At 38.7% G+C, this 12,398-nt stretch overlaps 1 protein-coding gene and 1 non-coding gene across 4 annotated transcripts in view; both read left to right on the top strand.

The window, feature by feature from the left end:
• The window catches only part of Klf8 (Kruppel like factor 8), a 257,155-nt gene that overhangs the window by 116,268 nt on the left and 128,489 nt on the right, over positions 1-12,398 (top strand). The gene's annotated exons all lie outside the window — the stretch shown is intronic.
• Positions 6,226-6,332, top strand: LOC115069627. The gene has a single exon (XR_003848880.1). It is a non-coding gene; the product is annotated as a U6 spliceosomal RNA (small nuclear RNA).

The following is a 12,398-nucleotide window of genomic DNA, read 5'->3' as shown; positions in this document are numbered from 1 at the left end:
TGATTTGCATTTCCCTGGTGGCTAACAAGCTTGAATTTTTTTTTCATGGGATAATTGGGCATTTGTTCTAAAAAGTGCCTGTTAAGTTCAGTTGCCTAGGTATTGATTCATTTACTTGTTCTTTTGATGACATTTTCAGCTCATTAAATATTCTGGATATTAGTCCTCTGTCAGATGAATAGCTTACAAAGACTTTCTCCCAGTCTCTAGACTATAATTTTGCTCTGCTGTTTTCCTGTGCAGAAGCATTTAAATTTTATATTTTCTAATATTTGCTTTTATTTCTTATGCCAAAAATACATATGGAGGAGAGACAGCATGTTCAACAAGTGGCGCTGTTCAAAGTGGACAGCTACATAGAGAAGAATGAAACTGGATCCCTATCTCTCATTCTGTGCAAAATTCAACACAAATGGATCAGGCACCTGAACATCAGGCCTTATACCTTGAATCTGATAAAGGAGGAAGTAGGAAATATACTGGAACTTAGAGGTACAGGAAAGGAATTTCTGAACAGGACCACAATAGCACAGGCATTAAGGTCAAAAATTGACAAATGGGACCATATAAAACTAAAAAGATTCTGTATAGCAAAGGATACCGTCATGCAACTGAAGAGGCAGCCTCCGGAATGGGAAAGAAATCTTTACCAGTTATACACTTGACAGAGGATTAATATCTAGAATATACAACGAACACAAAAGACTAAAGATCAAGAAAACAACCAACCCAATTATAAACTGGAGCATGGAACTAAGCAGAAAGTTCTCAAATGACCGAGAAATACTTTAAGAATGTTCAACAGCTTTGGCCATTGGGGAAATGCAAATTAAAACTACTTTAAGATTTCATCTTACTCTAGTCAGAATGGCTGAAATAAAAAATCAAATGGCAATAAATGTTGGCATAGATGTGGAGGAAGGGGAACACTTATTCACTGCTGGTGGGAGTGTAAACTGGTATAACTACTATGGAAATCAGTGTGGAGGTTCTTCAAAAAGCTAAAAATAGATCTACCACAAAACCAAGCTATTGGGCATATACCCGTAAGGCTCCATATTCTACTACAAAAATCCTTACTCACCCATGGTCACTGCTGCTCTATTCACAATTGCTGGGAGATAGAAATAGCCAACATGCCTATCACCTGATGAATGGATAATAAAAATGTGGTACATTTACATAATGGAATGCTATTCCAGCTGTTAAGAAAAACAAAATTATGAAATTCAAAGGTAAATGGATAGAACTTGAAATAATCATCCTGAATGAAGTAACTCAGACCCAGAAAGACAAACATCACACATTTTCTCTCATATGTGGATGTTAACTTTGAATCTTTAGATATGTGTGCTTCATTTAGAATACCATAGAGATTAGGAAACTAGTAAGGGGTTAGGGGAAAGGGGTATGTTTCAAGAGAATGGAGATAGAATGCAGAGATATAAAGGGATAAGGGGAATAAAGAACAGGAAAGATTAAATGCAGTGAGGGATAAGAGGGCAGTGTAGAAGACAGAGTATGTATGGAGAGGGACAACTAACACTAAAGGTCTTTTGCGGGTCTGGAAAGATGGTTCCGTGGTTAAGAGCACTGACAGCTCTTGCAGAAGACCTGGGTTCAATTCCCAGCACCCACATGGTGGCTAATAACCAGGGTACAATGTCCTCTTCTGTCCTCTGCAGGCATTGCACGGCACAGGTGCACTTGCATACATGCACACAATACAGGCTTACATATAAAATAAAGCAAAAAAGAAGGATTAGGACTCAGAAAAGTTTCTCTCACAACTGAGGACCTAATCAGGTGTTCAAGGGTAAATAACAAAAAGGACTTTCTGAAAAGAAACGGAAGATTCATAAATGACCAACTTCTTTGAATTCCAACATAGACTGAAGACTAGCAGATCTCCCAGATTCCACCAGGCCTTCCGTGACAGATTGGGACTACCGAGACATCCAGCCACATAAACTGGGCAACTACTGGACTCTCAGCCTCTCCAGTGTGGTGCAACCATTGTTGGACTACTCAGACTCTACACACACACACACACACACACACACATATGTATATATATATATATATATAAATTTAAAGAAATACTAAAGGTCTTCTGGAAAAACCATATGGAAACCTGTTGTAGAAGCGTCCTTGAACATATACATATATTTAAAGGGTTTAAATGGCGTTACCCTATAATAAGTGGATTTGCTAGATACATTTAGTTGTCACCTTGACACACTTGGGTAGAGGGAGCCTCATTTGGTGAATTGCCTCCAATGGACTGGCCTGTGACCATATCTGTGGGGCATCTTCTTGATTATTGAGTGACGTGTGTGGTGCCATCCCTGGGCTGGTGGGCCTATGTTGCATAAGAAAGCAGGTTGAGCATGAGCTGGGGTGCAAGCCAGTAAGCAGCATTCCTCCATGGGCTGTGCTTCAGGTTCCTGCCCTGAATTCCTACCTTGGGCTCCCTGATGAACTGTGACCTTGGAGATGTAAGACAAATAAACCCTTTCCTCCTGAAGTTGGTAGTGGTCAGAGTATTTTGCCACCGCAATGGAGAAACAAACTAGAACAGTAAGTACTCATAAAATAAAAATAATAAAATATTTTAAAAATATTGTAGTTTGTAGAAAATTGGATGAAACTAGAGATAATAATATTAAGCAAAGACAAATGTACAATTTGGGCATGGTGGTGCATGCTTTTAATTCTAGCACTCTGGAGGCAGAGGCAGGCAGATCTCTGTAAGATTGAGGGCAGTTTGGTCTACATAGTGAGTTCCAGGCCAGCTGTGACTACAGGGAGACCCTTTCTCAAAAAAGACAAAAAAAAAAAAAAAAAAGTAAAGAGTAGAATGATAGTTAAAAGAACTCTGGGAGGTTAGTATGCAGAGATGGGAGGAGGCTGACATTGGGTAGTGAATTAGACAGAAGGAAGAAGCTATAATATGTTATTGTATAGTAGGGTAACTGCATATAATGAAGATGTACTACACACTTCAAAAGCCAGTAAAAGGGATTTTGAAACTTTACGCCCTAAGAAAATGATAACTTTTTGAAATACATATGATTAACCCAATGTAAACATTACATAGCATATAAATGCATCAAACCTTACACAGCACTCAAAGACATGTACAGCTTTTATGTTTAGGCATTAATTGAAAAATAAAATTTAAAATATTTCAGATACATGAGATAAGCTCTAGATATACAATATACCATACTGCCTATACAATACTGAATGGTATACTCAAAATTTACTGAATAGATCATTTTTAAGAAAATATTTTATGTATTCATTGAGAATTTCATACATGTGTACAATGTATTTCTATCATATTCACCCCCACTCCACTCCACCAACTTCTGTCAGATCCTCTTCCCCACATCCATCTCCCAACATGGTGTCTTCTTTTGGTTCATGTTTGTTTGCTTTTTGAAAGAAAATCTTACTGTGTAGAATTGGCTGGCCTGTAAGCTGCTATGTAGACCAGGATGGCCTTCAACTCACAGATGTGCATCTGCCTTCCAGGTGCTGGGATTAAAAGCAAGCACAACCTGCCTTGCTGTGTCCTCTTTTTCTCCTTTTAAAATCAAATGTGCTTTGATCATATTCACCCCATCCTCTCCCCTCCAATTCCTTCCCTGTCCCCCCACCACTTTTCCCTCCTTACTTCATGTACTCTTTATTATTATTATTATTGATTTTTTTGTGTATTTCATATAGAACATCTCAAACAATCTTAATCATCTTTATACCCCCATCCCCACTGGCATTCTCCCATAGCTCCCCCCTGCCACTGGAGCCCATTTACTCTGTTATTCCTGTTACTGCCCACTGTGTTGTCAGTGCCCCCAGTCGTTCACCAGTGCAAATCCATACACTGAGTCTGGCCAGCCTACCTAGAGTCCCTTGTTTTATGAAAATCAGCTCTTCTTCAACTAGCAGAAATCAGTTGGCAACATTCCTTTAGATAAGATTGGGGTCTGCTGTTCATTATCCCAGTTCTATGCTGGGTTACTGTCTGCCTGAGTTTGCATGGGACTTGTGTATACTGACACTATTGCCATAGAATCATATGAGCAGGTTCCCAGGAGCTTGTAGGACTCAGTTTCCATATGGTTATGCAATCCTCCCTGGCTCTTACAATCTTTCTGCCCCCTCTTCTGCGATGGTCCCTGAGCCTTGAGTGGGTGAAGTTTAATAAAGCAGTCCTGTCCAAGGATCATTATTTAGCAGACTCTGATCTGTACACTTTGGCCATTTGTGATCTTTTGTGTTCCTGGCCCTCTGCTGCATGAGGGAGCTTCATTATTAAGAACTGATTCATTAGTGTCCTCTTTTTATCCCTGTTCAATATTCCATGAGCCTTAGGTATAGAAGTTGCATTGTAGCTGTGTGCCTTAGGCCTGGGAAATTCATAGACAATGATCATGTGTGGCCAGTTGTGGTGCTTGGTATTAGTCTCTGACTGCTGCAAAATGAGCTTCTTTGATGAGTGGTGACTGGGATATTTGTCCGTAAATATAAGGATACATATTTTGCACACAGTAAGAAATTACATTAGTCTAGCAATATGAGAGTTTGGGGGTTTTCTCTAAGATGACCCCTCTGACCATGTGTATTAGGTTATGTTACAGTACCACACTTGAGTTTCCTCTTTTGAGTGGGCTTTTAAGTCAAATTAGGTAGCTGTTGATTACCCCCAGGATAAAAGTGCCAATGATGTATGCTGTGCTGGCCATTGATGTGGTTGTTTGGTCTTGAAGCTGGTGCTGAATCATCCATTTATGTTTTCCCTTGGCAACTTCATAGCGTTCTCCAAAGCTATGAGAGCTTGCCTTCAGGGGAAGTGTCATCTTTTTTTTAAACAATTTGTGCTGTTCACTGATGTGGCTGCCATTCACTGAAGTACAGCCCACCTAACAGGGACCATGCCCTTAAAGAAAACTGTCTTCAACTGCTAATAGCTCATCAGTTAGTAGGTGGAGGCTCATGATCCTGCCCCACTTTCATGCTAGAATGCTAACTGACTTGATATTGTGTAGATTTTGTGTAAGCAATCACAGCTGCTGTGAGTTCATGGTGCAACAGTCCTGTCATGTCCAGGAGACACTGTCTTGCAGCAGTCTCCTATGACCTCTGACTCTTACAATCTTTCTTGTATGATGGACCCTGAGCCTTGGGGTTAGGTAATGTGCTATAGATGTCCCATATATGGCTAATTACTCCACAGAAACTCATTCTCTGCAATTTGACCAGTACATTTCATTACTAGAAAGCTGACCAGCATGGAAGAAGCTTCCAGGTCAGTAACATTTTAATATCTTCAAGTCCTAAAACCAAAGTATAAAGTTGCTTCAGAAATAGTGTCTTACCATCAAGTTATGGTGGGCCAACAAGAGCAATGGCAATAGCTTATATTGTTTAGTGGGGTCTTTGGGACGCCCCCTTGACAAACAACTCATGTATCCTACACCTAGCACTGGACTTTTTTTGTTTTCCCACCTATGGCTTCTGTGAGGAGCATTGTCCTATGTAGGATAATGTCAATTAAACTGTTTTATGAAATAGTAAGTTTCCATACAGATTTCCCAAAACATCCTTAGTGTTAATTATCCCTCACCTCAACTTCTCTTCAGCCCTACCCCATGTCCTCCCTTCCCCATTATATGAAAATAGATCTTATGTTGTATCCCTACTGCCAAAAAAATCACAATATTAAGAAGGATGGGAGAGGCTGTGTGTAGTGGCACATGCCTTTAATCCCAGCACTTGGGAGGCAGAGGCAGGGCATCTCTGTGAGTTTCAGACCCAGCCTGGCCTACATAGAGAGTTCCAGGCCAGTCAGAGCTACATGATGAGACCTTGTCTCCAAAAAATTAAGATTAAATTTTTTAAAAAAGAAGAGTGGGAAGAAATCTTGGGAGATTATGAACATTTTTTCTCTTTTTGAGACAGGGTCTCTCTGTGGCCCCAGCTGTCCTGGAACTCACTATGTAGACCAGGCTGGCCTTGAACTCACAGAGATCCGCCTGCCTCTGCCTCCGAAGTGCTGGGATTAAAGAAGTGCACCACCACACTGGGCCTAAATGACAGTTTTAAGAAGCACATAGAATATGATATTATTTTGTGTGAGGCGAACTTGATAACCACTACACTACAGAAATGGCTTTAGAATATGATATTATTTTGTAAGATAAAATTATAATTACTGTGCTCGCTTTGGCATCACATATACTAAAATTGGAACGATACAGAGAAGATTAGCATGGTCCCTGTGCAAGAATGACATGCAAATTCATGAAGCAGTCCATATTTTTCCATGGCACATCACAGTAAAAACACTAAACATACAGAACAAAGAGAGAATACTGAAAGCTGCAAAAGAAAAAAAAGTCACGCATAAAGGAAAACATCAGAATTACAGCTGACTTTTCAGTGCAAATTATGAAAGCCAGAAGAGCCTGGACCAAAGTATTACCACAGATGCCAACCCAGATTACTTTACCCAGCCAAAAGGTCTATTATAGTGGAAGGGGAAAGAAAAATCTTCCATGACATAAATAGGCTGAAGGAATTCATTTCCACAAAACCAGCCCTTCAGAGAGTTCTGGAAGGAATACAAAGAACTGAAGAAATGAACGACTACACCAAAGGGGTTATGGAAAGAAACTTAATGAAGGTATAACTATGGAAATGTACAGCTACACCAAGAATGTGAACAGAAATAAAATGACAGGAATCAATACACATCTTTCATTAATAACTCTAAATATCAATGGGCTGAACTCCACAGTCGAAAGACACAGGCTAGGTGAATGGATTAAGAACCAAAATTCAACTTTTTGTTGTCTGCAGGAAACTCATCTTACTTTCAAGGACAGGCACTACCTTAAAGTGAAAGGATGGAAAAAAAAATACCAAGCGGATGGTACTAAGAAAAAAGCAGGTGTTGTAATTCTAATATCTGACAAAATAGACTTCAAACTAAAACTAATCAGAAGAGATAAAGAGGGCCACTTGATTCTGACCAAAGGAACCCAGAAGATATTACAATCATGAACATAAATTCACCAAACTCTGGTGCACCCAGCTTCATAAAATCAGTACTACAGGACTTTGAGACCCAGATTAATCCCAACTCATTAATAGTGGGGGAATTTCAGTACCTCATTGTCACCATTAGACAGGTTAACAGGACAGAGAATTGACAGAGAGACATCTGAATTAAACAATAACATACATCAAATGGGCCTAACAGACGTCTACCGAATATTCCACCCAAGCACCAAAGAATAAACTTTCTATTCAGCGTCCCCTGGAACTTTCTCCAAAATCAGCCATATACTGGGGCACAAAACAAACCACAACACATACAAAAAGATTGAAATACTTCCATGCATTCTATCAGATGACTGCAGTAAAGCTTAAAATCAACACAAGAAACCCTAGTAAATACATGAACACATGGAGATTAACAACACACTTCTGAATGATGAATGGGTCAAAGGAGAAATTAAGAAAGAAATAAAAGTATTCCTGGAACTAAATGCAAAGGACAATACAACACAACAAAATCTCTGGTACACATTGAAAGCTGTTCTTAGAGGGGAGTTTATAGCTCTAGTTGCCTACATTAAAAAATTGGAAAGAACACAAATAAATGACTTAACACTGCAACTCAACACACTTGAAAAGCAACAGCAAAGAAAACCCAAACCCTGCAGACAAGAAGAAATAACAAAAATCAGGGTAGAAATCAATGACATTGAATCAAAGAAAACAATACAAAGAATCAACAATTCCAAGAGCTGTTTCTTTGAAAAGATAAACAAGATTGACAGACCGCTAGTCCAGTTAACCAAAAGAAAGAAAGAACACCTCCAAAACAACAGAATCAGAGATGAAAGGGGAAAAATCATATCAGACACCAAAAAGATCCAGAGCATTATAAGGGAATACTTTAAAAACCTATATGCTACTAAATTTGAAAACCTGAAAGAAAAGGACAGGTATATAAAGGCATGGGAAACACCAAAACTAAACCAAGAAGAGATCAACAGCTTAAACCGACCCATAACACATAAGGAAATTGAAATAGTAATACAAAACCTCCCAGCTAAATAAAGCCCAGAACCAGATGGATTTACAGCAGAATTTTACCAGACATTCTACATCCAATACTGCATCCAAGATGACCTACATCCAATACTACTTAATTTGTTCAAAAATATAGAAATGGAGGGAGAACGTCCAAATTCCTTCTATGAAGCCAGCATACTGTAATTCCAAAGCAAGGTAAAGATACAACCAAAAAAGAAAACTATAGACCCATATCTTTAATGAACATAGATGTAAAAATTCTCAACAAAATACTTGCAAACCACATACAGACACACATCAAAAAGATCATCCACCATGATCAAGTCAGCTTTATTCCAGAGATGCAGGGATAGTTTATGTAAGTCAGTAGCATAAATCCTATAAACGGACTCAAAAACAAGAACCACATAGTCACCTCAATAGATGCAGAGAAGGACTTTGACAAAATTCAACGTACATTTATATTCAAAGTCCTAAAGGGAATTGGACTGGAGGGAACATGCGTCAACATAATTAAAGCCATATACAACAAACCCACAGCCAACATCATTCTAAATGGAGAAAAACTTGAAGCAGTCCCACTAAAATCAGGAACCAGACAGGGCTGTCCACTATCTTCACTCCTTTTTAAAACAGTGCTTGAAACTCATGAAGGAGCAATAAGAAAAAAGAAGGAAATTAAAAGAGTAATAATTGGAAAAGAAGAGATCAAATAATTCTTTTTGTAGATGATATGATATCATACCTAAGAGACTCCAAAAATTCCACCAGAAAACTCCTAGAAATTATAAACATGTTCAGTAAAGTGGCAGGTAACAAAATTAATCTACAGAAGTCTGTAGCCTTTCTTTATACCAATAACAAGCAATCAGAGAAAGAGTACATGGAAACACTCCCTTTCACAATAGCTGCAAAAAAAATCTTGGAATAATCCTGACCAAAGACATTAAAGACCTCTCCAATGAAAATTTTAAATGTTTAAAGAAAGAGATTAAGGAAGACATCAGAAGATGGAAGGACCTCCCATGCACATGGATTGGAAAAATTAATATTGTGCAAATGACCATCCTACCAAGAGTCATATATAGATTCAATGCAATGCCAATCAAAATCCTCATGACATTTTTCACAGAGTTGGATAAAACCATCTTAAGATTCATATGGAAACACAGAAGACCTCAGATAGCCAAAGCAACCCTGAGCACTAAGAGCAATGCGGGGGGGATTACTACACAAGACTTTAAATTGTATTACAGAGCAATAGTCATAAAAATAACATGTTACTGGCACAAAAATAGACCCATCAAGGGAACAAAATTGAAGACTCAAATATGAGTACATGCAATTTCAACCACCTGATATTTGTCAAAGGGGCCAAGAACATTCACTGGAGGAAAGACAGCATGTTCAGAAAATGGTGCTGACAAAACTGGAGCTCCACCTGTAGAAGAATGAAACTAAACCGCTATCTTTTACCTTGCACAAAAGTCAACTCCAAATGGATCAAAGACCTAAATGTAAAGCCTGAAATGCTGTAACTGTTAGAAGAAAGCATTGGCAATAGCCTACAAGATACAGGTGTAGGAAAGGATTTTCTAAACCGGACATCAATTGCTCAGGAAACAAACTCAAGAACCAACAAATGGGACATCCTTAAACTAAAAAACTTCCGTACATCAAAAGAAACAACCAAGGAAGTGAGGAGAAAACCCACAGAATGGGAGAAAATCTTCACCAACAACACATCTGACAGAGGTTTAACATCCAGAATATATAACAAACCCCCAAAACAAAGAATCAAGAAAGGAAGTAACCCAATTAAAAGATGGGCTAAGGAGCTGAACAGAGAGTTTTCAAAAGAAGATATAAAGATGGCTAAGAAGCTTCTCAAAGTGTTGTCAACATCATTAGTAAATAGGGTAATGCAAATTAAAACCACTTTAACATTTCATCTTACCCCAGTCAGATGGGCTAAGATCAAGAGAACAAATGATAACCAAATTTTGGAGATGATGTGAGGAAAGGGGAACACTCATCCACTGCTGGTGGGATTGCAAACTTGTTCAACCCCTATGGAAAGCAGTGTGGAGAACTCTTAAAACGAACCTACCATTTGACCCAGTTATACCACTCCTTGGCATATACCCAAAGAGCTCATCCTATTGCAGAGACACTTGTACATCCATGTTTGTTGCTGCTCTTTTCACAATAGCTAAGAGATAGAAGCACACTATGTGTCCCTCAGCTGACGAGTGGATAATGAAAATGTGGTTCATTTATGCAATGGAGTTTTACTCAGCAGTAAAGAAAGATGAAACCATGAAATTTGCAGGTAAATAGATGGAGCTAGAAACTGTTATACTAAGTCATGTAACACAGACTCAGAAAAGAACAAAACAAAACAGATAAAAATGACCTATGTTCTCCCTCGTAGGTAGATCCTATCACCAATTTCTTATACATGAATATCCATCCAGATGTAACTATAGGAACCAGACTAATGAAACACTACCAGGGAGGTAAAGGAAAAGAAAGAATCTGAAAGAGAACAACAGTAGGAATCATGCGTTAATAATGGAGATATGGATAAAAATGAGGTTATTTTAAGGGTGGGGGAAGGACGGTTATACAAGGAATCTTGGGGATAAAGGGAAAGAAGTTGCTCAAGAGAGGTAGGACCATAGCAGAAGGGTATTATTAAGGGACAAATGGGAAAAATGGGGGCACTTGAAATGGGAAATCCACGGTGGATTAGACAATGTGAGAGATAAATAACGCTTATCTAGTTTTAAAAATCCAGAGGCAACCATATTAATCGAACAAGCTCCTGACAAATTATACATACAACTAGCTCAAGGAATATAATACATGTCTAGCTAAGGTTTATCTGAAAATGTTTGGTCTTTGCCCAAGCTTTATCTACATAGCACATGGTAATTAAAAGTACCAGACTGTTGGAACTAACCTTCTTGGATGTTTAACAGCTATACTTTGAGGCCTATACTAATCTGGTCAGAGGGACATAAAGGACAGTTTTTGCTCCTTGCCCTCCAGGTCAACTAAGCTTCAGGGGACTATGAGCATCTTTCAAAATATCCGGTAACTGTGGTGAGTCACCTGTCCTCTTGATCAAGGAAGCCATGGAGACTCCACCAAATGGACTGGAACCATTTCCAGTCTACACAGAGGAGGGACAACACAGAGGAAACATTTCCTCCATGCTTCCAAGTGAAGCCAGCCATTGTGGAGCAGGACCTTTGACTTATCTTCACATAGATGGGACTGGTAAAAGAAAGGAGCCAGGGGCTCCTCCCAAGCCCATGTGACCTCTGAGGAACAGATCCTCAAATGAGTTTAAAAGTAAAAATAAATTGGTTTATCTAGGCCAATTGTATGGTCTTAAACAGCCAAAAGGAAAGTATGACCACAGATTAAAGGCATCAATATAATTCTTTAAGAGTCCATGTGTATAGCTAAAAGCTATATAATAAGAAACAATGCCAGACAGGAGATACCTTCCTTTGAGTTATTGGTCAGGGTGGCCCAAGAGACTCCCAGACAGTAACCCAGCATAGAACTGAGAAAATGAATAGCAGACTCCAATCTAATCTAAAGGAATATTGGCAACTGATTGCTGCTAGATGAGGAAGGGCTGATCTTCCTAAAACAAGGAACTCTAGATAGACTGACTGGATTTTCCATCAGTAGATGGACAAGCACTGGAGAATGGCTGCGGGCACCGAAAACACAGTGGACAGTAACAGGGATGACAGAGTATATGGGCTCCAGTGGGCGTTGGGTCTATGGGAGGGTGCCATTTGTGATGTGGGCATAGAATAAGATTTCTTGGGATGTTCTATATGAAATACAAAAAAATCAACAAATAAGAAAAATTTATATTTGAGGAAGAAGCATAAAAATTTGGCACATGTTAATTAGTAGAGTTGAAACACATTACCTTTGAAATCGATCTGATGATTTTATATCCATGCTCAGGTGGATCTCAGAAAATAACTGATTGTGACTAGTAATAATCAGATACATAGAGATTAGAGATGCATGTGAAAACATCTAAGTGTTAGTAGCATTAAAAATGAGTTTTTCTTTATGAAACAGTAAATTTTAAAATGAAATGGAGAGCTTTTTTTTAAACTCATTTTTTTTATTTGTTGATTTTTTGTGTGTATTTCATACAGAACATCCCAAACTTATTCATCACCGTCTTTGATGAAGCCCTACATGAAGACCTCCAAGGGTTTTGAACTGCCCATCCCCAGGTGCCA

Source organism: Nannospalax galili, unplaced genomic scaffold (genome assembly GCF_000622305.1).
Source record: "Nannospalax galili isolate Female #2095 unplaced genomic scaffold, S.galili_v1.0 scaffold994, whole genome shotgun sequence".
Lineage (NCBI taxonomy): Eukaryota > Metazoa > Chordata > Mammalia > Rodentia > Spalacidae > Nannospalax > Nannospalax galili.
This window is presented reverse-complemented; position numbering and strand designations above follow the sequence as displayed.